This window comes from Macrotis lagotis, chromosome X, assembly GCF_037893015.1.
Source record: "Macrotis lagotis isolate mMagLag1 chromosome X, bilby.v1.9.chrom.fasta, whole genome shotgun sequence".
In the NCBI taxonomy this organism is placed as follows: Eukaryota; Metazoa; Chordata; class Mammalia; order Peramelemorphia; family Peramelidae; genus Macrotis; species Macrotis lagotis.
The window spans coordinates 335,150,925-335,178,906 of NC_133666.1; the positions used below are offsets into that span (position 1 = coordinate 335,150,925).

The window sequence follows — 27,982 nt, forward strand, 5'->3', positions numbered from 1 at the left end:
GAAAACAAACTCTTCACCATCAGCTCATTTTCAAGATGCTGCCAATGTTATTATTTCATTAATAATGCATTTTTGGTTGTCAAAACTCATCAGCATTGTAGTTCTTTGCTAGAAACTGTTTATTATAAATCACTTTGCAACAATGCATTATTTTGCAGAGAACTGGAAACAGAACTATTCACTGTCAACTGGAATTAGCAGTCAGGAAACTATAGTCTTTCAGGAAGGAAAATAGGTATATTAGCATATGGAAATCTGCTTTAAAATATCAACATATACTTGTTGACATAAGAAAATGAACAATGTGTATTCAGGCAGAGAGATTAAAGTTATTTGAAACATTTCCTAATTGTTCTTGGTGGCTAATAAGAAAGTAATGTTTGAGTAATGTCAACTTAAAAAAAAAAACTCAGTTGGGGTTTGTACCACATGCAAAATAGATATTTCATGAAGAACTCTCACAAGAGATCAAAATTGTTTAAATCAGACCATAACACTGTAATGATGTTAATCCTATTCTCAGACCTTTTAAAATCCTATTGTCTACTAGTTACAATAAGATTTCAATTTACACATTATGTTTATTTATGGTGAATAGAGGGGAGACATTTCATGAGAGAGATCCCCACTGCTAGAACAGATGGGCATCATCTCAGCTCTGTTAAACAGAGCTGTGTAGAACATTTTAAGCATGAAGCAAAACTGATGAAATGAGATTTTGCAATACTTCAATAAGGTTACAAAGGTTAAAATAAGGTCCTATAAGATTTAAAATGTTTTTTCTTTGGGAAAAGGAGCAAACAGGGTAATATTTAATAATTAGAAAATTTTATTTGAGAAATAGAAATAATTCTGTAGTGGAAAAAGTGAAGAATGTAAGATTAAATATGGGGAGTATACACCCACATATAAAAATGTCTTTGCAGATATATATATATATATATATATATATATATATATATATATGTATAAAACATACACATGTATACATATATTTGTATACATGCACATACACGTAGTAAATCTTTGGATTTTATACAGAATTGGAAGGTACCTCAGAGATCACCCAGCTCTATTCCCCTAATTTTACAAATGAGGAAACTAAGAATCAGAGCAGATAAGTGATATAACAAAGCTTATAAAGCTGGAATATGAACCCACTTATTCTGACTCTGACAAGCATTCTTCTCTGAGTGTACTACACTTATTTAGTTCATTTCACATTTGCCTCAGGTGAAAATTTTAAGTGAGTTTCCAATGTGGGGGGGCTTTGATTCTGTCCACTATCAATATTGATCTGAGCATTGAGAGGTTCAATATTTTAGAAGTCTAAGTGGCACCCAGATTGTATATAAATCTGAGTTGAGAGTTCATCAGATAGTTTCCTACTCTCTCAGATTCTATTGAACTTCACATTATGGATTTTTAAAAAATTCTTTTTGAATGAGTGATGAAATAATCAACCACCTACTTGACTGCTTTTGATAAAGAAAGATTGTCTCCTAAGACTATATTTACAATCAAGGATATTTACATCTTGGCCATCAAGGTCAAGAGAAGATATGCAAGTATTAGGATATGTACAGACATCCTATAAGTTCTATTATTTCTAGGGCTTAATTATACATTTTTTAATTTTCTTGCTACTCTGAGCATCTTGTTTGGAAAATCAAATAAATATAGCAGACTAATACTACAGATAACCACTAACCTCAGAAAACTTTATAAATCACTTTTGTGTAAAGCATGATTAACTTTCTTTTCCTTTCTTCAACATTGCCTCCCGTACAAACATATGCTCTGCTATTGCATTTATAATTTTTTGTCAAATCTTAGCAAGAAAAATAGACATGGAAATTCACCACTATGTCTCCTTAGTTTTACTGTTTTAAAAAGTCAGGAAATTGTGAATATATCTACATCTATTTGTGTGTATCTTTATAAGATACAGTTATATATGTAGTATATATATATATATGTGAGTACTTATATGCATATATATGTATATATCCATATGTTCATACATATGCATATATACTATATGTTTTCATTTTCCCTTCACCTGTATATATGAAAATATTGAGGGAGGCTTAATTCTTTCTGAGTAATGCAAGATGTATAACATGCAGACATACACATGAAATTTAAGCACATTATTTATTCTAAAGACAGTAATACTATAGACTCTAGTTTAAATAAATAAAAATTTTCAGTTAAAGAAAAAAATCATGAAGTTCCCCACTGCATAAATTATCTAGTGATTCAATTTAATTCAACATTAATTAAGTTTCCCATGTATAAGGTATAGGTCTAGGAGCCAAATGATTCCCCCTGTATGTAAACATAATCTCATTAGTTTATTCAACATTTTCTATCCTCTGTCTATGGGTTTCTGTTTTCATTTCTGTTTCTGTCTGTCTGCTCCTTCCCCCCATTTAGTTTTATACATCTATCAATATATTCATTTATCTAATAGTTATCTGTATATACTACTAATTCTATATTGAGATTCATTTGAATGGTACATCCTCAGAAACTCAATTTACAAGCATAGAAATAATAAAGGAAAAATAAATTTAAGTTGCATTTTTAATACTATGCTATTGATGCCTGTAAAATGTGAAATACAAATCTGGGGTTCTGGGTGGAAAAGAAAAAGAGAGAAAAAAAGAGAAAGTTGGGATTAGGAGAGGTAAGGCCTACTTCTTTCTAAAATTTTCTAAATTAATCCTAAATGGACACAGCATTTTTACTATCTAGAAAGATTAATTTAATAGCTGATACTTTAAATGTGACATCCTTTTCCAAAGATCAAGAAATGTACTAATGGAATGACTGAATTAGATAAATCTTAATATTCTTATTAAAAATGAAATCAGAAATTAAAAATAAGGTATTGTTAAATAAAAGGATTTGGAGCTCATTCATAGAAAGGCAAAAAAGAAGAGATGATTATTATTAAGTCATGTGTTCAAAGGCAGGGACAAACATCATTCCATGGGATGACTGAATCTCAAATTATGGTTCAAAACAAACATTTTTACAAAAGGAAACAAAAGGCCTCTAGTGGTTATGATGTTTCAACATTATCAGAAAATATGAAGAAATAAAAAACTTAATAAAATCACATGTATGCATATCCATATATATTTATATACATATGTATGTGTAACACACACACATATATATGTACACATATATAAAGTATATATATATGCATATATATATATATATATATATATATATATATATATATATATATATATATATATATTGCAGTACCAATCTGGGACTGCAATTGAAAGGTGAACATAGAAGAGGACAACAAAAACTATGTTCTGAAATTTGTCTTAAGAATAAGAAATGAAAAAGATAAAATACATAGAACTTTTCACCTGAAGAAGATTATGAATAATTTCTTCACAAAAAGTGACCAGAGAAACTATACATTTTGACCAGCCCATAATATCATAAAAATGAAATTGATTATATTTTCAGAGACAGAAAAGTATGTTTTATCAAAGAAATAATCATTTCTTAATCTACCAACTCTATAGTTATTCCATCTATTTATTAGAACAAACATAAAAATCAATATCAAATTATAAAAAGAGATAAAAAATGAGAAGATATTACCTGATTTTGAAAGAATTCTAAATCTAAAAATATTGATGCAAAAAATGGAAAAAAGTTAAGAAGAAATTCTGGCATGGATGATTGCCATTTTCTAAGGAGTTTAAATGATGTCTTCAAATTATCAGTGAGGAGAGTCAGTGTTCTCCATACCCAGCAAAGAGATATGACATCAAGAAAAAGACTTGTTTAGGATAGAAACTTAAATCTTTAGAAACAAATCAGGAAAGGAGATTACCATCTCATTAACTAACAAAACATAATGAAAGGAAAAATAAATTTACAAAATGTTTGCTAAGAAAGGAAATATTAAGTCAAGTTGTCAATGAGATGCAACCTGAAGAAGGATTACAGATACAAAATGGATGCCTAACAAGATTATTGTTACAATCTGAATGACAATTCAGTTTCGATATTTGGATTATCCTATCATGAACTCTGATTTATTGCATGAGGAAATATAAATGACAAAGGCATAAAAAGAACATATATATATATACATATAGATATGTGTGTATATATGTGTGTATATATATATATATATATATATATATATATATATATATATATATATATGAATCACAATCTTTCTGATACTAAGGCAGGGATTTTCACAATATCTGAAAGAATATCAAATTTTCAGAGAAAACAAAGACTTGAGCATTATTCTTCCCCTGTCCCCCCCACCGAAAGATAAAGAAACTATAAATCACTATGAGCCTAGATACCTATCTATTTCTTTGAAATCTTTATGAGATCAATCTAAATATACATCAAGGAATGAAAGAATCACATCTTTAGAGCTAGAAAAAAGTACAGACCACCCAAACCAATAATTTACTAACAAGGATATGGAGGCTCAGAGACATTAAATTAATTTCTAGAAGTCATACAAGTAACGAAATAAAGCTGAACTCAGGTCCTCTGCTTTGACTTCAAACCAAGGAGGCTTTAATTTTCTTTTTTTCCCCCTACAAACAATATCCTATAGCATGCCACATCATTTATAATCACACAACTCAGCAAAATGAACAAGAACGTGATCCTATTAGGCTTATTATTTGTTGACCATAAAAAAGCATTTGATTCAATAGAATCAAATCTGTAGATTCTGTTGGACAAGTTCTGCTGATAAATGATACATTAGGCATCAAAACAAGTAGGAGGAGGAGAGGCAGCTGCATTTAGAAAATTGCACAGTACTTTTAAAAAACCTGAATTTCTCCTTGAAAAAAAGTCCTTCTCTAACTCCAGTCTTCTTCAGCTTTTGCTTTATGCCTTCAGTGTATGCCATACTATAATCTTTCAAGAACTAAAGAGAGTGTTAGTAACCTGTGGTATTTTACATGTTAATAAAAGTTCATGAGAACTTGTCTAAAATACTATTAGGAAAATGTATAATTGGAAAAGAAAATCTGCTGATCATATGATGAAAGTGACAGACCTTTATTGTCTATGTGTTGTTCCACTGAACCCTTTGCTATATGAAGAACTCTAGAAACTCTATTACATTGAGTATGATTCCCTATTAAGAACATATGGGAGGAACAGGACAAAGGTTGCATACCATGAAATGATATGAATTGAAGGGAGTACCTACATATATAAGATCACTGATCCAGTTAAGTATGAACTAAGTCTTTAATAACTGAGTAAGTCTATTATTTTAAAATGGGAGATAAAAGGATTAACATGAATATTCAAGTTGACTGAAAGTCATTCATACTAAAATGTGAAAAAGTCAACAAGGATAAAAGATTGGTACCAGATCCTTCTTGTTTTCTTAGGGAGGAACTAAGAGAACAAAACATAATCTGGTGCCTCAAGGATTTGGGGAGGCAAGACGATAGATGAGGGAATATGATCCAAAGAGGATGAAGAAGATGCAAAAATAAACTTCACAGAATATATTCACTTTCAACTTGTTGGGAGCAGAGAGAAACTATATACAAAGGTATTTTGAGCACAATGGTTGTGGATGCAGGTGCCTCTAATTTACAAGATGTCTGTTTTTTTATATTGTATCTGAATTGATTACAAAAATGTGTCAATGCTTTCATTTATAATGCTAAGTTTCAATATAACTCCCTTTAGGCAGATTTTAGATGGAGAGTCAACCATGAAGAAATGGGTTCAAGTCTAATTTCTGAATGCTTGTCTAACTCTCTAAGACTTTAAGTTGCAGAAAAATATAATCCTACATTGTTAGAGGAAATTTCCTAACCTGGCAGTTTCTTATCTGGTACCTGTACAAAGTCCACATCCATTATCTCCATTATCATATCTAAATATCCAGAAAAAAGAGAACCTCTTTAATACTTTCCATATAATCATCATGGTTACTTTGCAAAATCACCCCTTAATTCAAGATCATTTAATCAATAAGAATTTATTAACACTTGCTATAGGCCAGATAAACTCTAGGTATAAAAAGAAAGACAAATGTATGTCCTTTGCCAACAAAGAGGAGCACCAAAGGAGATACCAACCATTATAGATATAGAAATATAGAGAATGTAAATGTAAGATCATCAGCTCAGAGGGAAAATATTGGTGAGGATTGGAGGGATAGCACTAAGGTCTCTTGCAAAACAAAATGGGAGCTGATCTGAGTCTTAAAGGACCTCAGAGGAGGTAAGAGATGGAGAGGAAGGAAAATATTCCAAGCATGAGGCACAGCCTGTCAAAAATGTAATATGTTGGAGATGGAGCACCATGTGAGAGGAACAGGAACTAGACCTGTGAACCTGAATCACAGACTATATGGAGGGTAATGCATTATGTAAAGACTGAAAAAATGTAGTAAGAGGCAGGCTTAAAAATCAAACAGGATTTATATCTGATCCTGGTAGAAAAAAAGGAACCAAGGCAATTTATTGAATGAGGGATGATGGTGTTTGTTTAGTTGGTATGACTGGACTGAATGATCCAGCCCAGAGAGCAAGCCACTAGCATTTTCAAAATGAAAGGTCTGTCTCTGGACAGCCCCAGTTCAGTGAGCAGGCCACAAGTGTGTTTAACATAGAAGATGTGTGAGCAAAACCCTCTCCTAACACAAACAATTTGAGATACTGTCTCTGTATCCCAGAAGCAGAGGTCAAAATGAGTAAGAAGAGTCAGAGAAAAGCCAGGATTATAGAAAGTTACCATAAAGATAAGGAAGAACATGAGACAATCTCAAAAGAGGATAGAGGAAATAACACTACATGTGAAGTCCCAAAGGGGAATATGATTTGGTCTTCAGCACAGAAAGATTTCTTGGAAGAACTCAAAAAGGATTTTAAAAATCAAGAAGAAAAATTGGGAAAAGAAATGCAAGTGTAATTCAACATCATGCAAAAGGAAGGACAAAAATTGGCTGAAGAAAATAATCCTTTAAAATACAATTGTGTAAATGCAAAAAGAAAATAACACCTTCAAAAATACAGTTGGGCTAATGGAAACTAGCTCCTCTAAAAATGGAAATGACCAAATAGAAAAGGAGATACAAAAGGTAGAAAATAATTCCTTAAAGAACAGACTTGTGCAAGTAGAGGCTAATTACTCTATAGGACATTAAGAATCAGTCAGACAAAAAAATAAAAAAGAAAAGAAAATGTATAATACATCATCAAAAAAACTGACTTGGAAAATAGATCCAGAAGAGATAATTTAAGAATTATTTAGCTACCTGAAGGCCAAGATCCAAAAAAAAGAGTCTGGACATCTTTTAAGAAATCATCAGGGGGCAACTTCCAGCCAAGATGGTGGAGAGAAGACAGGCACAGTTCTAAAGTCTCCTGATCTCTTCCCCATCTATCACATGAAACAAACCTCTTAAAAGAAATCTGAACCAGGAAACCCAGAAAGAAAAGCCAGGAGAGGAAAATCTACCTCAGGATTTGTTTCCCACAGCAGGCTTGGCTGAGTACTGGCAGGTGAGTCTGAGCTCCCAGGGAAGATCAGCCAGGCCAACAGCTGAATCGGAACCGGGAGTCTGAGGGCCCGAGAGCCGGACCTGCTGGATCAGCAGTGGGGCTGGATGAAGGGGGCTTGGGTCCGCGGGGAAGCAGAGGCACTGGTGTTGGTGCTGTCCCCCTGGAGCTTGGGGAAGGGGCTGCAGGGAGAGGTCTAGTGTAGGACAGCTGAGGACACCATCCCTGGGCTCCTCAGGTCTGAGAAACTCTGAGCCCACACCCCCATTGCACTGAGGCCTCCTCCCAAACAAATGCAAATTATTTCTGCCTCAGGCCCAGGTGTGTGAGCAAAAGAACCAGCCCAGCTGAGGAATCACCTCAGGCCAGAGTAAAGCACACCATTGATTGAAGGCAAAACAATTCAATAGCTCCAATTCCCTCCCTCAAGCAAAGGGAGAAGGCCTCTCAACCAAGGTCACAGACACCCCAGAGAAGGCAACCAGCACCTCCTACTGGCCAGCCAGAGAAACTGCACTCAGTAAAGCCTTTAGAGATCCCAAGCCCAGGTGAACCAGCCCCACCCAACTCAAGGTCTTAGCATAATGAAGAAGGGTCAGTGGAAAGGTGGATCCATAGAAAAATTCCTGGAAGGGAAAGACCCCAACCCAGAGAGACCTGGAACATCTGAGGAGAATACAATCTTGTCTCCAGCACAGAAAGACTTCCTTGAAGAAATAAAGAAGGAGTTTAAAAATTAACTGGAAAATTTGGGGGAGACAATTAATACCTTGCAACAAGAAAACAAAACCTTAGAAAGTACAATTGGACAAACACAAAAGGAGAATAAATCTCTCATATCATCAATTGGACAATTACAAAATGAGAATAATTCTCTCAGATCCTCAAATGAGCAAATGCAAAAAGAAATTAATTCTCTCAGAACCTCAATTGGTCAAATGGAAAGCTCTTTCAAAAGTAGAATTGACCAATTGGAAAAGGTTAATGAAGAAAACTCCTCCCCCAAAAAAATAATGGAGTCTACAGAAACGAATGACTCCACGAGACAGCAAGAGTCAGTTAAACAAAATAAAAAAAAATAGAAAAAACAGAAGCAAATGTGAAATACCTCATCAACAAAACCACTGACCTTGAGAATAGATTGAGGAGGGTAAACCTGAAAATTATAGGATTTCCTGAAAACATTGAAGAGAAAACAAGCCTGGACTTAATATTACAGGATCTAGTGATGGAAAACTGCCCTGACATCATGGAATCGGAGGGCAAAGTAGTTATTGAAAGAGTACATCAATCCCCACCAGAAAAAAATCCTAAAAGGAAAACACCAAGGAATGTTGTGGCCAAACTCCAGAACTATCAGGTAAAAGAGAAAATCCTGCCAGAAAGAAACAATTTAAATATCAAGGAGCCACAGTAAGGATCACGCAGGACCTGGCTGCATCAACTTTAAGGGATTGAAGGGCCTGGAATGAGATATTTCGAAGAGCACGGGAGCTTGGAATTCAGCCAAGAATCTACTTTCCTGCAAAGCTGAGCCTTCTCTTCCAGGGAAAAAGATGGATATTTAACAAAATGGAAGAATTCCAAAAATTTCTGATGAAAAGACCAGAGCTAAACAGAAAATTTGGATATCAAACAGGAGGTTCAAGAGACACATGAAAAGGTAAAAAATAAGGGGGGCGGTAAAAGGAAAAAAATGCAATCCAGCAAGTTGAAACTGGCTATATCCCAGCATGGGGGGATGTAGAGACTCTCATAAATCCTGAGAAATGTAACTCTAACAGAGAGAATATACCTAGTCAGAAATGATGGACATCCATGACCTATCCATGAGACTGATATCTAATGGGATGTAACTGGCTTTAACTCCACTGGGGAGAAAGACTCTAATAACTCTCAGTAATTTGGACTGTATTCAACAGAATATACTGAACTAGAAGGGACAGACACTCAGAATTTTCTATGACTTAGATAGAATGATCTAAAAAAAATATACTACCTCCCTAAAAAGGGGGACAGGAAAGAGACGGGAGGAGGGAGGGGATTGAATGGGACAAATCTCATTACACTAAGAGGTACAAAAAAACTATGGTAATAGAGGGGAAGAAGGGAGTAGAGGAAAAACACCTGAATCTTCTTCTCATCAGACTTGGCTTAAAGTCAACCTACACATACTCAGTTAACTTATAAAACATCTAACCTTTCAAGAAGTAAAAGGGGAAAAGGGGAGGGGGGACAGAGAAAGGGAAGGGGAGTGGAGGAAATAAGGGGAAATAACAAAAGGAAGGGAAGGGAACAGGGAAAGGGGAAAGAAAGGGAAGGGTGTGATATAGGAGGGCAAACACACTGAAGGGGGTGGTATTCAAAAACAAAATACTGGGGAATATGGATAAAAGGTGGGGGGAAGGTGGGAAAATACAAACGGAGGGAAAATAGCACAGAGGGCAATAAAGAATTAGTAATCATAACCTTGAATGTGAATGGGATGAACTCTCCCTTAAAACGTAAGGAAATAGCAGAATGGATTAAAAACCAGAATCCTACAATATGCTGCTTACAAGAAACTCATTTGAAGCAGAGAGATACATATAGAGTAAAGGTAAAAGGTTGGAGCAAAATATATTTTGCTTCAGCTGAAGTAAAAAAAGCAGGGGTAGCAATCCTTATCTCAGACAAAGCAGCAGCAAAAATAGATAGCGTTAAAAGAGATAAGGAAGGAAACTTTATCCTCCTAAAAGGTACCATAGACAATAAAGTCATTTCAATATTGAATATATATGCATGAAGTGGGACAGCACCCAAATTCTTAGAGGAGAAGCTGAAAGAATTACAGGAAGACATAGACAGCAAAACTCTACTAGTAGGAGACCTCAAGCTCCCGCTATCAGATCTGGATAAAACAAATCATAAAACAAACAAGAAAGAAATTAGGGAGGTAAATAGATTGTTAGAAAAATTAGATATGGTAGACTTATGGAGGAAACTGAATGGGGATAGGAAGGAATATACCTTTTTCTCTGCAGCAGATGGAACCTATACAAAAATTGACCATGTACTAGGATATAAAAACCTAATTATCAACTGCAGAAAGCCAGAAATAGTGAATACATCTTTCTCAGATCACAATGCAATAAAAGTCATAAGCAATACTGGGCCAAGGAGATATAGACCCAGAGTAAATTGGAAACTGAATAACCTCATCTTAAAAAATGAGTGGACCAAAAAAAAAAATTATAGAAAGAATTAACTATTTTATCCTAGATAATGATAATAATGAAACAACATACCAAAACCTATAGGATTCATTGAAAGCAACTCTCAGGGGAGATATTATAGCTCTAAATGCTTATATGAATAAATTGGAGAAAGAGGAAATCAATGAACTAAACATGCAACTAAAAAAATTAGAGAAAGAACAAATCAAAAATCCCCAATCAAATTAGAAATTTTAAAAATCAAAGGAGAAATTAATAAAATTGAAAGCAAAAAACTATTGAATTAATAAATAAAACCAAAAGTTGATATTATGAAAAAACCAATAAAAATGATAAACCTCTGGTCAATTTGATTAAAAAAAGAAAGAAGAAAACCAAATTGCTAGTATTATAAATGAAAAAGGTGAACTCACCACCAATGAGGAAGAAATTAAAGTAATAATTCGAAATTATTTTGCCCAACTTTATGCCAATAAATTTGATAATCTAAGTGAAATGGATGAATATTTACAAAAATATAAGTTGCCCAGGTTAAATGAAGAAGAGATTAAATACCTGAACAACCCTATCTCAGAAAAAGAAATTCAACAAGCCATTAGTGAATTCCCTAAAAAAAAATCTCCAGGGCTTGATGGATTCACAAGTGAATTCTACCAAACATTTAAGGAACAATTTGTTCCCATCCTATATAAACTCTTTGGGAAAATAGGGAAAGATGGAACTCTGCCTAACTCTTTCTATGAAACCAATATGGTACTGCTACCTAAACCAGGAAGAGTTAAAACAGAGAAAGAAAATTATAGACCTATTTCCCTGATGAATATAGATGCAAAAATCCTAAATAAAATCTTAGCAAAATGACTACAACAAGTCATCACTAGGATAATACATTATTATCAAGTAGGATTTATTCCAGGAATGCAGGGTTGGTTTAATATTAGGAAAACTGTTAGTATACTCAATTATATCAATAAACAACCTATCAGAAACCATATGATCATATCAATAGATTCTGAAAAAACTTTTGACAAAATATAGCATCCATTCCTATTAAAAACACTAGAGAGTGTAGGAATAAATGGACTGTTCCTTAAAATAATTAGCAGTATCTATCTGAAACCATCAGCAAGCATTATTCTCAATGGGGAGAGGCTAGAGGCATTCCCAGTAAGATCAGGGGTTAAACAAGGGTGCCCATTATCACCACTACTATTCAATATTGTATTAGAAATGTTAACATCAGCAATTAGAGAAGAAAAAGAAATTAAAGGAATTAGAATTGGGAAGGAAGAGACAAAACTCTCACTATTCGCAGATGAAATGATGGTCTACCTAGAGAATCCCAAGAAATCATCTAAAAAACTACTGGAAACAATTAGCAATTTTAGCAAAGTTGCAGGTTATAAAATAAACCCCCATAAATCCTCAACTTTCCTATATATGACTAGCAAGAAACAGCAGGAAGAGCTAGAAAGAGATATTCCATTCAAAGTAACCTCAGACAGTGTAAAATACTTGGGAGTCTATTTGCCAAGACAGACTCAGAATCTTTTTGAAAACAATTATAAAACACTTCTCACACAAATTAAATCAGATTTAAATAACTGGGCAAATATCAACTGCTCATGGATAGGTAGAGCTAATATAATAAAAATGACAATTCTACCAAAACTAAACTATCTGTTTAGTGCCCTACCAATCAAAATTCCAAAAAATTACTTTAATGAGCTAGAAAAAATTGTAAGTAAATTCATATGGAGAAATAAAAAGTCAAGAATTGCCAGGAGCTTATGAAAAAAAATGAAAATGAAGGTGGCTTAGCACTACGTGATCTAAAATTATATTATAAAGCATCAGTCATCAAAACTGTTTGGTACTGGCTAAGAAATAGAGTGGTGGACCAGTAGAATAGACTAGGTGTAAAAGCAGGAGAGGATTATAGTAATCTGCTGTTTGATAAACCCAAAGAGTCAGGCCACCTGGATAAAAACTCTCTCTTTGATAAAACCTACTGGGATAATTGGAAGTTAGTATGGAAGAAACTTAGATTAGACCAACACCTCACACCCTTTACCAAGATAAGATCCAAATGGTTACAGGGCAGAGACATAAAAAACAATACTATAAGCAAATTAGAAGATGAAGGACTAGTCTACCTGTCAGATCTATGGAAAGGGGAACAGTTTATGACTAGGGAAGAGTTGGAGAACATCACTAAAAACCAATTAGATGATTTCGATTACATTAAATTAAAAAGTTTTTGCACAGATAAAACCAATGTAATCAAGATCAAAAGAAAAGTAGTAAATTGGGAAACAATCTTTACAACTAATGCTTCTGACAAAGGACTCATTTCTAAAATATACAGAGAACTGAGTCATATTTTTAAAACAAAAAGCCATTCCCCAATTGACAAATGGTCAAAGGATATGCAAAGGCAATTTACAGATGAGGAGATCAAAGCAATCCATAGCCATATGAAAAAATGCTCTAAATCATTAATTATTAGAGAAATGCAAATTAAAGCTTCTCTGCGGTACTACCTCACACCTCTCAGATTGGCCAGTACGACCAGGAAGGATAATGATCATTGTTGGAAGGGATGTGGGAAATCTGGGACACTATTACACTGTTGGTGGAGCTGTGAACTCATCCAACCCTTCTGGAGAGCTATTTGGAACTATGCCCAAAGGGCAACAAAAATGTGCATACCCTTTGACCCAGCAATACCATTACTGGGTCTATACCGTGAAGAGATGAGGAAAAAGGGTAAAAACATTACTTGTACAAAAATATTTATAGCAGCCCTGTTTGTGGTGGCAAAGAAATGGAAATCCAGTAAATGCCCTTCACTTGGGGAATGGTTCAGCAAACTGTGATATATGTATGTCATGGAACACTATTGTTCTATTAGAAACCAGGAGGGACCGGATTTCAGGGAAACCAGGAGCGATTTGCATGAACTGATGCTGAGTGAGATGAGCAGAACCAGAGAAACACTGTACACCCTAACAGCAACATGGGAGTGATGTTCAACCTTGAAGGACTTGCTCATTCCATCAGTGCAACAATTGGGAATAATTTTTGGCTGTCTGCAAAGGAGAGTGCCATCTGTATCCAGATAAGGAGCTGTGGAGTTTGAACAAAGTACAAGGACTATTCCCTTTGATTAGGGAAAAAAACCCAGATGTCTTATGGTTTGATCTGGTTACCTCTGAGAATTCTGTTCTCTTTAAGGATATGATTTCTCTCTCATCACACCCAATGTGGATCGAGGTACAACATGGAAACAAAGTAAAGACTGACAGAGTGCTATCTGTGGGGTGGGGGTGGGGGGAGGGAAGCAAGATTGGGGGAAAACTGTAAACCTCAAATAATATCTTTAATAAAAATTAAAAAAAAAGAAATCATCAGGGAAAAGTGTGCTGATATCATAGAACCAGAGGTAAAATAGTCATTGAAACAATCTACTCTTCACCTCCTGAAAGGAATCACAAAATGAAAATGCCAAGGAATATTGTAAACAAATTTCAGAAATTTTAAATCAAGGAGGAAATACTGTAGGCAGTCAGAAAGAAGCAATTCAAATACCAAGGAATCATAGTCATAATTACACATGACTTGGCAGCATCAACATTAAAGGATCAAAGGACCTGGAATATTATATTCCAGAGGGCAAAAGAACTTAGATTACAGCCAGGAATGAACTACCCAGCAAAACTGATCATACTACTTCTGGGGAAAAGATGAATATTTAATGAAATAGGTGACTTACTGATGTAAAAACTAAAGTTGAACAGAAAATTCAATGTTCAAACATGGAACTGAAAAGATAAATACAAAAGTAAACAGGGAAAAAGAAAAGGAATGTTATTCAAAAACTGGTTCTATCCCAACATGGGAGGATGCTACACATTACTCTTAACAACTGTATCTCTTTTAGAAGGACATAGACAGAAGCTATGGACTTAAGTTGATTTTGATGGGATGATTAGACATTTAAAAATGGATTGCACTGGGACAGGAGGAAGGGGGGGCAGAATGGGGTAAATTACATGAGGCACAAGGGATTTATTGTAGTAGAGGGAAAGAAGGGAGGGGATGAGAATTGCTTGAATTTATTTTCATTGGATTTAGCTCAAAAAGGGAATAGCATATATACTCAGTTGGGTTTAGAAATTTATCTAACCCTATAGGGAATTAAGAGGGGGGAAATGGGAGAAGGGAAGAAGGGATTGATGGAAGGAAGGGAAGAATGGAAGAGAAAAGTAAAAAGGGAAAGGAGGAAAAAAGGGAGGGGAGCTAATAGAAAAAGAATGGATTAAGGGACGAAGTGTTCAGAAGAAAAACTGGTGAGGAGGGATAGGGTAAAAGAAAAGTACAAATGGAGGGAAGATAGGATGGAGAATAATAAAGAGTTAGCAATTATAACTGTGAATGTAAATGGGATAAAATAGAAACAGATAGCAGATTTCATTAAAAAACCAAAATACTACACTATATTGTTTACAAGAAACACATCTGAAGCAGAGAGATACATATAGAATAAACGTAAAAGGCTGCAGCAGAATAAATAATATTTCAGCTGAAGTGAAAAAAGCAAGGGTAGTAGACAGATAAAACAAAAGCAAAATTAGATCTCATTAAAAGGGATAAGGAAAGAAGTTATATACCTTCTTAAAAGGTACCATAGAAAATGAAGTAATATCAATACTAAACATGAATGCAACAAGTGGTATAGTATCCAAATTCTTAAAGGAGAAGCTAAATAAGTTACTGGAATACATAAGATATCAAGATTATACTGGTGATGGACCTCAACCTCTCTTTCTCAGAATTAGATAAATCTAAACACAAAATAAACAAGAAGGAAATTAAGGCAGTGAAAAGAATTTTAGAAAACTTAGATATGATAGACTCTTGAAGAAAATCAAATAAGGATGGAAAGCAATATGCCTTTTCCTCAGTGGGTACATGGCACCTACACAAAAATCCATCAAATGGGACATAAAAATCTCACAATCAAATGGAGAAAGATAGAAATAGTAAATGAACTATTTTTAAATCTTGTTATAATAAAATCATGTGTAATAAAGAGTCAGGAAAGATAGACTAGAATTTCTTTCTTTTTTTTATAAGGCAATGAGGTTAAATGACTCACCCAAGGTCACATAGCTAGGTAATTAGTAAGTGTCTGAGGCCAAACTTGAACTCAGGTCCTCCTGACTCCAGGGTCAGTGCTCTATCCACTGTGCCACCTAGCTGCCCCTCTGATAGACTAAAATTTCATGAGTAATTAAATAAACTAATTTTAAACAATGAATAGATCAAACAACAAATCATAGAAATGATTATAAATTTCATTCAAGATAATGAAAATAATGAGAAATATATTAAAACTTGAAGAATATAGCCAGAGTTGTTAGAGGAAATTTTATATCTCTAAATGTTTACATGAATAGAAAAGAGAAAGAGGAGATCAATGAATTGGACATACAACTAAAAAAAGTTAGAAAAATAATAAATTAAAAATCTTCAATTAAAAACCAAATTTGAATTTCTGAAAATAAATGGAGCAAGTAATAAAAATGAAAGTTTGGGGGACAGCTAGGGTGGTGCAGTGCACTGGCCCTAGAATCAGGATAACCTGAGTTCAAATCCAGCCTCAGGCATTTAATAATTACCTAGCTGTGTGATCTTGGGCAAATCACTTAACCCCACCACCTAGCAAAAACAACAGTAAAATAAAATTGAAAGTTTGAAAACAATTGAACTAATAAATAAAACTAAGAATTAGTTTTATGAAAAGGACAATAAAATAGATAAGCCTTTGTTTAATATGATTTTCAAAAAAAGAAAGAAAACCAAATAACCAGTATCAAAAATGAAAAGGCTGAATTCACCACCAATGAGGAGGAAATTAAAGACATTTCATTTTGCCCAATTCTATGCCAATAAATCTGACAATCTACATGAAATGGATAAATATTTACAAAAATATGAATCAACCAGAAGAGGAAATTAAATCTTTAACAGCCCCATTTCAGAAAAAGAAATTGAACAAGCCATCAATGAATTTCATAAGAAAAAAATCTCCAGGGCCAGTTGGATTTACAAGTGAATTCTATCAACCATTTAAAAAATAGTTAGTTCTAATTCTATATAAACTACTTGAAATAATAGATCAAGAAAAAGTTCTGCCAAATTCCTTCTATGATACCAATATGGTGCTGATACCTAAACCAGGAAGAATAAAAACAGAGAAATAATATTATAGATCACTTTCCTTATTGAATATTGATGCAAAAAAAATTAAATAAAATATTAGCAAAGCAATTACCACAATTTATTGCTGGGATAATACACTATGATCCAATAGTATTTATACAAGGAATGTGGTGTTGGTTCAACTTTAGGAAAATTATCAGCATGAAGGACCATACAATAACAAAACTTACAGAAATCATATGATTATTTCAATAGGCAATGAAAAAGCCTTTGTCAAAATATAGCACCTATTCCTATGAAAAACAAAATTCATATGGAAAAACAACAGGTCAAAGCAAAACTCTACAAAACTCAACCTCTTGCTTTCTGATTTAGATAAATAGAATCATAAAATAAATGAGAAAGAGGTTAAGGAGGTAAATAGATCGTTAGAAAACCTAAATATGATAGACTTATGGAGGAAATTGAATGGGTATAGAAAGGAATATACTTTTTTCTCTGCAGTACATGGCACTTATACAAAAATTGACCATATACTAGGGCATAAAAACCTAATAATAAATTGCAGAAAGGCAGAAATAGTGAATACATCTTTCTAGAATCACAATGCAATAAAAATCATATGCAATACTGGGCCAGGGAGAGATAGTCCCAGAACTAATTGGAAACTGAATAGCCATATTTTAAAGAATGAGTGGATCAAACAACAAATTATAGAAAGAATTGTCTCTTCAGCGGTGTCCCTGAGGTCAAAATGAAGTTCAATCCTTTTGTGACCTCTGACCGAAGCAAGAACCACAAGAGGCATTTCAATGCCCCTTCCCACATTCAGAGGAAAATTACATCTTCTCCTCTTTCTAAGGAGCTGAGACAGAAGTACAATGTCCGCTCCATGCCCATTTGGAAAGATGATGAAGTCCAGGTTGTTCGAGGACACTACAAAGGACAGCAAATTGGCAAGGTAGTCCAAGTTTACAGAAAGAAATATGTAATCTATATTGAGCGTGTACAGCGTGAGAAGGCTAATGGTACAACTGTCCATGTGGGCATTCATCCCAGCAAGGTGGTTATCACAAGGCTAAAACTGGACAAAGATCTCAAAAAAGATCCTTGAAAGAAAAGCCAAATCTCGCCAAGTAGGAAAAGAAAAGGGCAAATATAAGGAAGAAACTACCAAGAAAATGCAAGAGTAAAAATTATATGGCTGAAATTAAATTGTTATAATTTAAAAAAAAGAAAGAATTAATTATTTTATCCTAGATAATGACAATAACGAAACAACATACCAAACCTATGGGATTCACTCAAAGTGACTGTCAGGGGATATAGTATTATCTTTAAATGCTTAAATGAATGAATTAAAGAAAGAGGAACTCAATGAACTAAATATGAAACTAAAAAAATTAGAGAAAGAAAAATTAAAATTCCCCCAATTAAATACCAAATTAAAAAAATTTTAAATTAAAGGAGAGATTAATAAAAGCAAAAACAAAAAACCTGTTGAATTAATAAATAAAATCAAGAGTTGGCTTTATGAAAAAAAACAATAAAATTGATAAATCTTTGATCAATTTGATTAAAAAAAAGAAAACCAAATTCCTAGTATCATAAATGAGAAAGGTGAACCCACCACCAATGAAGAGGAAATTAAAGTAATAATTCAGAATTATTTTGCCCAACTCTATGCCAATAATTTTGACAATATAACTTAAATGGATGAATATTTACAAAAATATAAGTTATCCAGGTTAAATGAAGAGGAGATTAAATACCTAAACAACCCTATCTCAGAAAAAGAAATTCAACAAGCCATCATTGAACTCCCCAAGAAAAAATCTCCATGACCTGATGTATTCACAAGTGAATTCTACCAAACATTTAAGGAACAATTGGTTTCAATTCTAAATAAATTCTTTGGAAAAATAGGGGAAGACGGAGCTCTGCCTGACTCTTTCTATGACACCAATATGGTGCTGATACCTAAACCAGGAACAGTAAAAACAGAGAAAGAAAATTATAGACCTAGCTCCCCGATGAATATATATGCAAAAATCTTAAATAAAATCTTAGCAAAACAATTACAAGTTATCACTAGGATAATACATTTTGACCAAGTAGGATTTATCTCAGGAATGCAGGGTTGATTCAATATTAGGAAAATTGTTAGTATAATCAATTATATCAACAACAAACCTATCAGAAATTATCTGATTATATAAATAGATGCTGAAAAAGCTTTTGACAATATACAGCACCCATTCCTACTAAAAACACTAGAGTGTAGGAATAAATGGACTGTTCCTTAGAATAATTAGCAGTATCTATCTGAAGCCATCAAGAAGCATTATTTTCAATGGGCAGAGGCTAGAGGCATTCCCAATAAGGTTGAAACAAGGATGCCCATTATCACAACTACTATTGAATATTTATTGTGTTAGAAATGTTAGCTTCAGCAATTAGAGAAGAAAAGGAAATTGAAGGAATCAGAATTGGGAAGGAAGAGACAAAGCTCTCACTTTTTGCGGGTGACATGATGATATACCTAGAGAATCCCAAGAAATCATCCAAAAAAACTGCTGGAAACAATTAACAATTTTAGCAAAGTTGCAGGTTATAAAATAAACCCCCATAAATCTTCGACTTTTCTATACATGACTAGCAAGATACAGCAGGAAGAGCTAGAAAGAGAAATCCCATTCAAAGTAACCTCCGATAATATAAAATGCCTGGGTGTCTATTTGCCAAGGCAGACTCAGAAACTTTTTGAAAACAATTACAAAACACTTCTTACACATAAGATTTAAATAACTGGGCAAATACCAACTGCTCATGGAGAGGTCAAGCTAATATAATAAAAATGACAATTCTACCAAAACTAAATTACCTGTTTAGAGTCCTACAAATCAAAATTCCAAAAAATTACTTTAATGAGTTAGAAAAAGTTGTAAGTAAATTCATATGGAGAAATAAAAAGTCAAGATTTTCCAGGGATTCAATGAAAAAAATGCGAAAGGAGGTAGCTTAGCCCTACCTGATCTAAAATTATATTATAAAGCATCAGTCATCAAAACCATCTGGTATTGGCTAAGGAATAGATTGATAGATCAGTGGAATAGACTAGGTGCAATAGTAGGAAATGATTAGAGTAATCTGCTGTTTGTTAAACCCAAAGAGTTCAGCTATTGGGATAAAAACTCTCTCTTTGCTAAAAACTGCTGGGAAAATTGGAACTCAGTATGGAAGAAACTTAGATTAGATCAACACCTCACACCTTATACCAAGATAGGATCCAAATGTATACAGGATTTAGACATAAGAAACAATATTATAAAGCAAACTAGAAAATCAAGGAGTTATATACCTGTCAGATCTGCAGAAAGGGAAGTAGTTTATGATTAAGGAATAGATGGAGAGCATCACTGAAAACAAACTAGTTGATTCTGATTACATTAAATTAAAAAAAAAACTTTTGCACAGACAAAACCACTGTAACCAAGATCAAAAGAAATGTAGTAAACTGGGAAGCAATCTTTACAACTAATGTTTCTGACAAAGGACTCATTTCTAAAACATACAGCGAACTGAGTCAAATTTAAAAAAAAAAGCCATTCCCCAATTGACAGATGGTTAAAGGACATGCAAAGGCAATTTACAGATGAGATCAAAGCATTCCATAGTCATATGAAAAATTGCTCTAAATATTGCTCATTAGGGAAATGCACCTCTCAGACTGGCCAATATGACTAGAAAATCTGGGACACTAATACCTTGTTGGTGGAGCTGTGAACTCATCCAACCTTTCTTGAGAGCAATTTGGAGCTACACCCAAAGGGCAACAAAAATGTGCATACCCTTTGATCCAGCAATACCACTACTGGGTCTATACACTGAAGAGATGATGAAAAAGGGTAAAAACATCACTTGTACAAAAATATTCATAGCAGCCCTGTTTGTGGTGGCAAAGAATTGGAAATCAAGTGAATGTCCTTCAATTCGGGAATGGCTCAGCAAACTGTGGTATATGTATGTCATGCAACACTATTGTTCTACTAGAGACCAGGAGGGATTTGCATGAACTGATGCTGAGTGAGATGAGCAGAACCAGAAAAACACTGTACATCCTAACAGCAACATAGGGGCGATGATCAACCTTGATGGATTCGTTCATCAGTGCAACAATCAGGGACAATTTTGGGCTGTCTGCAATGGAGAATAAATACCATCTGTATCCAGAGAAACAACTGTGGAGTTTGAGCAAAGACCAAGGACTATTACCTTTAATTTAGGAAAAAAATATGATATCTTATTGTCTGATTGTATTATCTCTTATACTTTATGTTTCTTCCTTAAGGATATGATTTCTCTCTCATCACATTCACTTTGGATCAATTTATACCATGGAAACAATGTAAAGATTGGCAAATTGCCTTCTGTGAGGGGATGGGGAAGTAAGATTAGGGGAAAAATTGTAAAACTCAAAATAAATAAACTATTTAAGTAAAAATAAAAGAATATCAAAAACAAAAGGTCAAGAGTATCAAGGGATGTAATGAAAACAATTCAAAGATAAGTGGCCCAGTCACAGCAAACATAAACAAAACTGTTTGGTACTTTCTAACAGAGAGGTGCATCAGTGTGATAGATTATGTACAAAAAAAATGTAGCAGTAAATGACTATAGTAATTTACAGTTTGCTAAACTCAAAGATTTCAGCTTCTGGGATAAGAACTCACTCTAACAAAAACTGCTGGGAAAACTGAAAACTAACATGGCAGAAACTAGGCATAGATCAATATCATATATATATATATTTATATATATATATATATATATATACATATATATATATATATATATATATATATATATATACCACAAGAAGGTTCAAATGGTTACAGGATTTAGACATGAAAGATAATCCCATAAGCCAGTTAAGAAAAAAAAAACAATGCTTTATCTGTCAGATCTATGGAAAAGGGAGGAGTTTATGACCAAAGAAGAAATAGAGAACATTATAAAATGCAAGATAGATAATTTTGATTGCTTTAAATTAGAAAGGTTTTGCAGAACTAAAACCAATGCAAACAAGATTAAAAATATGTATTAAGTTGTGGAACAATTTTTGCAGCAAATCTGTCTGATAAAGGATTCATTTTTAAAATATATAGAGAACTTAATCAAATTTATAAGAATACAAGTCATTTCCCAATTGACAAATGGTTAAAGGACATGAGCAGGCTGTTCTCAGACGAAGAAATTAAACGTATCCATGAACATGAAAAAATGATCAAAATCAATTTGATTAGAGAAATACAAATTAAAACAATTCTGAGGTATCACCTCCTGCCTCTTAGATTGGTCAATACGACAAAAAAAAGAAAATGATTAACATGGGAAACCTAATATATTATTCCTTGTTGATGGAGTTGTAAATTGATTCAAATTTTTGGAGAGAATTTAAAATTATGCCCCAAGGGCAATAAAATTGTGTATATCCTTTGATTCAGTAATATCACTACTAGGTCTATATCCCAAAGAGATCATAAGAAAAGGTAAAAAAACACACTTGTACAAAAATATTTATGGCAGCTCTTTTGTAGTGTCAAAGAACTGGAAATTGAGGAGATGCCATTCAATTGGGGAATGACTAAATCCTGTAACCATTTGAACCTTCTTGTGGTATGTATAAGATATTGATCTATGCCTAGTTTCTGCCATACTAGTTTCTAGTTTTTGCAGCAGTTTTTGTAATTTAGTAGAGGCTGTATTGGAATGACTTTGAGGTCCCTTCCAACTCTGTAAATCTGTGATTCTCAAAAGTTTGCATATTGATTGGAATATCCCTCTCTCCCTACAGGCTCCTCTACTATTTGGTGAATTTCTTCCCAAATAAATGAACATTTATTAAACACCTAGGTGTCAGCACTGGATATACAAAAAAGACAGTTTCTTATAATTTAATTGGGGAAGATAACCCACAAAAAGTTGGAAAGGAAAGGGAAAGACAACAGGAGGTACCTGGTATAGGGGCATCGTTTCCCATGGAGTTCAGACCAAAAAAAGTTGCATATGGAATGTGATACAAACAAATTAGAGAACACATTTACTATAAAAATTTCTTCTACTTGAGAAATACAGCTTTCAAAATGGAGGCTTTACTTGTTTCAGTAAAAAATTAAGTATGGCAATTAAGATAAGAGAAAAATCAATAATAATAATAATACACAACTTTATTTAACATTTAGCCTTTTTTCTCTCCCCTATCTCCTTCCCAGTCTCCCTCATTGAAAAAAGAAAGAACAAAAAACACCCTTGTAACAAATATAGATTGTTAAATAAAACAAATTCATGTCTAAAACAACATTCTCACAGGTAGAAGCATCCAGTCCACAAGGGAGTCAGGCCCTGAAGAAAGAAAACCAAAGCCAACAGGATGGCATCATATAAAATAAAATTTATACATTATTCATTACACTGTTGCCTACTTTAATTATATCAACTTTAGAAGACTTTCTAACAGATATATTATGAACCTTATTAAATATTGTATTGGGAATTTTTATATTATCCATATTCTTTAAAAAGAGAGAATTAATTTACAGATCTCCTCTTCCTTTAGATTTATTATTCAAGGCTCTTTCTATTTGCCATATTCTTATATGCTGTTCAGAAATTACTATGCTGTTCAGAAATTACAGTTGTTCATGACCCCATTTGGGTTTTTCTTGGCAAAGATCCTGGAGTGCTTTGCCATTTCCTTCTCCAGCTCATTTTACAGATGAAAATACTGAGGCAAACAGGATTAATTGATTTATTCAGGGTCACACAGCTAGGAAGTATCTGAGGCAAGATTTGAACTCATGCAGATCAGTCTTCCTGATTTCAGGCTCTATGCACTATGGTGCCATCTAGTGAGCAAAATACTCAGATTTCTTATGACACCAGTCATGAATTAGCAAGATAAGAATATATTCCTAGCTTGTTATGATTTTGTTAGTTGCCTAGTGGTTAATTCAAAAGTAGTCTTCATGGATTCATTGGGTCATATTTTTCATTTTGGAAGGGTCCTTAAAGGTCATCTAGTCTTAACTGTTCATTTAATATATGAGAAAAGGGTCACAAATTAAGTAACTTTCCCAGAGACACTAGCTAATAATTGGCTGAGGCAATATTTGAACCCAGTTATTTCTGACTCCAAGTTCAGCATTCTGTTTCTCATAGCACTATATATAAGGCTTTTTTTTTTGACATTAAGTGCTTAGAAAAGTTCGTTGAATTGACTTTGAATTTCTCAATACTCATCCACTCTGACATCCACACAAAGCTGGCCTTGATCTGTCAAGAGTAGCATGATTCCCTTCCCAGTCCCACTCTGCTCATTTATTTCACTGTTATGCACTCTTTACATGCTGTCCTTGGTTTAGGAAAATATTCTTCCTCGAAAAAGGTTTAGGAAAACCTGGTGGATAGAAGCAACAATTCCAAAAAAAAAAAAAAACAACCCATAAAACCATAGAAGTTCATAGATATTGCAAACTATATTAATTCAACAAGATTTAAAGCCCCTCACATATGAAGAGTATATAGAAGATGAAAGGAACATCAAACATGAGTTTTGAATTGTAGTTTAGATATATTTATAACTTTCCACATGTGTAAATGGACTCCCATATGTAAAGGAAATAAGAGCTCTCACTTACAAAGAAGTGACCTGAACGCATATGATGGGATCCCACATATGAAGAAGCTTGGGCTAGGTCCAAATTTTAACATTCCTATGTGTACAAAAGAGATATTTGCATATGATTATAATAATAATAATAATGATAATAATTGTCCTGTGTATTATAATAGTAATAATAACATGTAAAGATAATCTGATAGGTCTGATAGGATGGTGATAGCAATTAAATGCAATTAGATTGTCTTAAAAATATGTATAGTTAGTTGATCCTCTGAAGCAAATTCAAGACCAAGTGACCTCAGTGTTTGTCTTCTACTACTCTAGTACCACCTCCCCATCCCTCATCCAAGTTCTTTATTTCTATCAACGCCCTCTAAGTCAACATTTGCTCTTATTAGATCTTGGTGATAATGATGACACTTATAGTCTTTCTGTTCCATGAAATCAAGGGACACCCAATTCCCTCACCTTCCTGAACTTCCACTGAAGGGTGATATTGCTCTTTAAGGGCAAAATAGCTTTTCTCCCTTAGTCTCTCTTCCAGTCCCAGCTGCCATTATTAATCATATTGGTGGCTACCAATTTTTGTATAAATGAAAGTGCCCCCCAATTTCTATAAAACAGGTGACATGAAAGAATGAAATGATTGAACAGTTAGGAAACAAAAAGTTTATACAGGGATTTTCTTTTTATGAACAGTAAAGGGCACTTAACTCTATTTTTCTCTATCTGTGACTCCTCTCCTTCTCCTCCCCTCCCCTCTCCCCTCCCCTCCCCTTCCCGTCCCCTTCTCCCCCCCTCCCCCCTCAGTCTAGATTTATTTCTATATATGCATATGTATATATTTGTACACACCTAAACATGTGTGTTTATGCACACAATAAAGAGAGTTGAAATGTCAAACTCCAATTAGCTTCAAAAGTTATTAATGAAACTTTAGGATTCCAAAATATTATAAATACCCCTGTTAACCTCGGGAAATGACAAAGCTTACTTCAAGGAAGATAGGTTGTAATTGTCTGGAGTTTTTCTACGTATCTCTATAGATTAAAAAAAATCATCTTATTTTTTAAAAATGTCAGAAATACTCTCAAATACTTTTCATTTCCTTTCGTTTCCCTCTGCTTCAAACTAAACACCACAAATGTGAGAGACATGGAATCCTATTCAAATAAAGATGAGTAGTATGTTAAAAAGAAATGAATAATACCCATTTGATACATAATGCTGTGAAGCATTTATTTATCTTTGTAAATCCATTTGTCATTCAAAACTGTGAGCATTTTTCTGATAATAGAGAGATCTTTGAGTGATTGACCATATAGAATGCATTAAAGCTGAGTTCAAATTATGTCATACCTATAGTGCATTGGTATTCTTAGCCTACATTCTTATTATAGCTCCAAGGAACTTTTAGGGGATAATTTAATTGGTGATGTCTATGTCTTTAATGGAAATCAGTTCATGAACTTTAAGGATGATCCCCAAGTGTTCATCTGTGAAAATGAAAGGGTTCTAGTCCCAGATTTTGATGAACCTACTCATTCTCTCCACTATCTATCTATGGTGTTCCATGGAAAATGAGATAAAAAATCACCAGAGAAACTTTACTTTTTTAAAAGCTCAGCACTTAAGAACAAAACAAGGCAGATTTCTGAAGGCATCATCTCTGGTATTCTTTGGGACCAGGTCAGTATTCCCAAAGTTTATTAGTAGAATGAAACATAGTTTAAATATTTCAGTCTCATTAAGTCTATTTTAAGCTAAGAAATGTCATATGGAAATACACTGCATAAATCACCTGTCTGTTCACTCTAGGAATTGAAATAGAAAAAAGTAGCAGTGAGGGTGACTTGTAAGTATTAAGTTTGCAATTCGTTCAGTCGAAAAATCAACTGTACATCTGTTCTATAGAATTGTGTTTAAGGTTGCTTAATTTTTTTTTTTGTTTATTTGTTGTTTCCTCTTAAATAGTACTTCCAGACATAGCTCTAGCTCGTGAAAATTACAGAGTAAAGATCCTAGCAGAATGGTATAAAGTGGGAAAAAATAATATCTCTGGACCCAGATTCAAAAGCTCTGGCTCCTAACCTCAGTTTTGCTTTTCACAAGCAACGTGATATCAGGAAGCAACCTAAGTTTTCCATTCTAACATTTCATGATTCTGTGATTCAGGAGCAAAATGAAAGGAGGACAGGTTGAAAAATGTTTTGTGGAAGTCTTAGAAATAGATGTCTATCATCTATCTTTATATATATATTTATATATAAAACACATAGAGTCATATCTATATACATGTATATAGATACACATAAATATATACTTAAATAAACATATTTGCATGTATATAGATATACATAAACATATATATATATTTATATACTTAAATAAACATGTATTATATATATATTAAACACCTGAGAGTTCTGACAGTAATCTTCAGCTTGAGCGTTCAAGAGTCAGGTTCTCCATGTCAGCCTATCTCCCTAATAGGTGAACAATTATGGAAGAGGAACAGGGAATTATCATGGTTCTTATTTATTCATCTGTCTGGAGATTGCTTCCTAAGTTATTTTATAGTCTTTACTTCCAAAATAGTCCTTTTTCCCTCAGTGGTTTTTTGAACTATGTGTTTCTAGAGAACTACATTTTAAATAAGAATCCTTCAAGACAGCTTCTCTAGCTTTAGAGTCATCAACAGAATTAAATGTGCAGAAATTCATGTTTTGATGTTAACAAAATAATGTTTTTGTGGTATTTATTTATGATATTTCTGCAGGAAAAATATCATTTTGTAGATTAGATTACATGAAAACATCCCCAAATTCCCAGACATGAAAGTCTCTAGCAATACTTTATCATTTAAATGTTTACATGCATTATGCAGTGAAACACAGCCCTGATTGTTTGGAGAAAATATTCATCATTATGATTAATTACAATCTTTTGAGACCAAAGAAAAAGGTATGTGATTGTCTGTGTCTATCTACATTTTCATAAATATCATCTGCATGTGTTCCCTTTCATTTTTTGTTAACCTGATTATTTAAAATAATGATGTAGAAAACACTGATGGGTTGAGGTTCTTTGGTAGCAGAACAATGTGCAGCAGCTGCCTTGTCTCAGTGAAGATATAAAGTATTGTTTTTCCCTTAACGGTGATCCCTTTAAGTTATGGCAGCCTTCTCCAATAGCCATTCATTTGACACCCTGACAAGCTAAAGATAACAGACCTATGAACAGCAGCACATCAGATTGAAAAGAATTGTGTCTAATTTTCTGAGCTAATGCAGAGTATCTGCTGAACC

General features: G+C 33.6%; 1 long non-coding RNA gene and 1 pseudogene across 10 annotated transcripts in view; one reads left to right on the plus strand and one right to left on the minus strand.

Moving 5' to 3' along the window:
- LOC141502840 (uncharacterized) overlaps positions 1-27,982 on the minus strand; it is a 368,212-nt gene that overhangs the window by 65,745 nt on the left and 274,485 nt on the right. The window lies entirely within an intron of this gene.
- On the plus strand, positions 17,720-18,203 carry LOC141498525 (large ribosomal subunit protein uL24-like; annotated as a pseudogene).